Below are 2,500 nucleotides of genomic sequence, written 5' to 3'. Positions count from 1 at the left end.
CAGCCTCCCTCCCTCCTGATCTCTAACCACTAGAGCCAGCCTCCCTCCCTCCCTCCCAGTCCCTCCTGATCTCTAACCACTAGAGCCAGCCTCCCTCCCTCCCTCCCAGTCCCTCCTGATCTCTAACCACTAGAGCCAGCCTCTCTCCCTCCCTCCCAGTCCCTCCTGATCTCTAACCACTAGAGCCAGCCTCCCTCCCTCCTGATCTCTAACCACTAGAGCCAGCCTCCTTCCCTCCCTCCCAGTCCCTCCTCAGCTGTAACCACTAGAGCCAGCCTCCCTCCCTCCCTCCCAGTCCCTCCTGATCTCTAACCACTAGAGCCAGCCTCCCTCCCAGTCCCTCCTGATCTCTAACCACTAGAGCCAGCCTCCTTCCCTCCCTCCCAGTCGCTCCTCAGCTCTAACCACTAGAGCCAGCCTCCCTCCCTCCCTCCCAGTCCCTCCTCAGCTCTAACCACTAGAGCCAGCCTCCCTCCCAGTCCCTCCTGATCTCTAACCACTAGAGCCAGCCTCCCTCCCTCCCTCCCAGTCCCTCCTCAGCTCTAACCACTAGAGCCAGCCTCCCTCCCTCCCCCCCAGTCCCTCCTCAGCTGTAACCACTAGAGCCAGCCTCCCTCCCAGTCCCTCCTCAGCTCTAACCACTAGAGCCAGCCTCCCTCCCTCCTTCCCAGTCCCTCCTCAGCTCTAACCACTAGAGCCAGCCTCCCTCCCTCCCAGTCCCTCCTCAGCTGTAACCACTAGAGCCAGCCTCCCTCCCAGTCCCTCCTCAGCTCTAACCACTAGAGCCTCCCTCCCTCCCTCCCAGTCCCTCCTCAGCTCTAACCACTAGAGCCAGCCTCCCTCCCTCCCTCCCAGTTCCTCCTCAGCTGTAACCACTAGAGCCAGCCTCCCTCCCAGTCCCTCCTCAGCTCTAACTACTAGAGCCAGCCTCCCTCCCTCCTTCCCAGTCCCTCCTCAGCTTTAACCACTAGAGCCAGCCTCCCTCCCAGTCCCTCCTCCGCTCTAACTACTAGAGCCAGCCTCCCTCCCTCCCAGTCCCTCCTCAGCTGTAACCACTAGAGCCAGCCTCCCTCCCTCCCTCCCAGTCCCTCCTGATCTCTAACCACTAGAGCCAACCTCTCTCCCTCCCTCCCAGTCCCTCCTGATCTCTAACCACTAGAGCCAGCCTCCTTCCCTCCCTCCCAGTCCCTCCTCAGCTGTAACCACTAGAGCCAGCCTCCCTCCCTCCCTCCCAGTCCCTCCTGATCTCTAACCACTAGAGCCAACCTCTCTCCCTCCCTCCCAGTCCCTCCTGATCTCTAACCACTAGAGCCAGCCTCCTTCCCTCCCTCCCAGTCCCTCCTCAGCTTTAACCACTAGAGCCAGCCTCCCTCCCAGTCCCTCCTCCGCTCTAACTACTAGAGCCAGCCTCCCTCCCTCCCAGTCCCTCCTCAGCTGTAACCACTAGAGCCAGCCTCCCTCCCTCCCTCCCAGTCCCTCCTGATCTCTAACCACTAGAGCCAACCTCTCTCCCTCCCTCCCAGTCCCTCCTGATCTCTAACCACTAGAGCCAGCCTCCCTCCCTCCCAGTCCCTCCTCAGCTGTAACCACTAGAGCCAGCCTCCCTCCCTCCCTCCCAGTCCCTCCTGATCTCTAACCACTAGAGCCAACCTCTCTCCCTCCCTCCCAGTCCCTCCTGATCTCTAACCACTAGAGCCAGCCTCCTTCCCTCCCTCCCAGTCCCTCCTCAGCTTTAACCACTAGAGCCTCCCTCCCTCCCAGTCCCTCCTCCGCTCTAACTACTAGAGCCAGCCTCCCTCCCTCCCTCCCTACTTATTTGTTAAGCGATTCTCGCACATATCCATATATCTTTGCTCCAGATAACATCAGCCCCATCAGGGTTTCACACACTGTAGTTTTCTAAAATGGGTAATTACGTTCACTATTAAGGTCAACAACTTAATAATTTAATAATTAGCCTTAAGTAATGAATTAATCGATCATTTAGTTTAACCCAGAATTAATTATTAAACCCTCGTCAGAGGTAACTTCCAACATCTTCATTTTAGATTGAGAACGCTCTGTGACGGAAGGTTTGATTTTTTTAAATTAATTTACTATTATTATTATTATTATTATTATTATTATTATTATTATTATTTATTTTAGAAATCGAACATGCATCTATTACTTTCATCTTCGCTGAACTTTTAAGACAGGTTGTAACACCTTGAATTTCTCCAATCAGAAGCAAGCTAGAGTGACGTCACTCACTCGGCACATGCTCAGTTCAGGTCTCTGCGGAACTGAAGCCCTGAGATTGTCTCTACAAATAAAAAAAACGATTTTTGACCTAGGAGAGTACATTTATTCCCCCAGTTTTCTTGTTGTGATACATCCCTGTGTTATCCAGTTTATGGATCCAGGCTTTTAGGATTTTCATCCCTGATATCTGTATTTATAATTGACACAATTGCTCGCTCTTCGTTTTGTCGTTTCATGCTGGAACGTGAGGTTTAGT

Source organism: Acipenser ruthenus, chromosome 54, assembly GCF_902713425.1.
Source record: "Acipenser ruthenus chromosome 54, fAciRut3.2 maternal haplotype, whole genome shotgun sequence".
NCBI lineage: Eukaryota > Metazoa > Chordata > Actinopteri > Acipenseriformes > Acipenseridae > Acipenser > Acipenser ruthenus.
The sequence above is the reverse complement of the archived record's forward strand: the minus strand, read 5'-3'. Positions refer to the sequence as shown.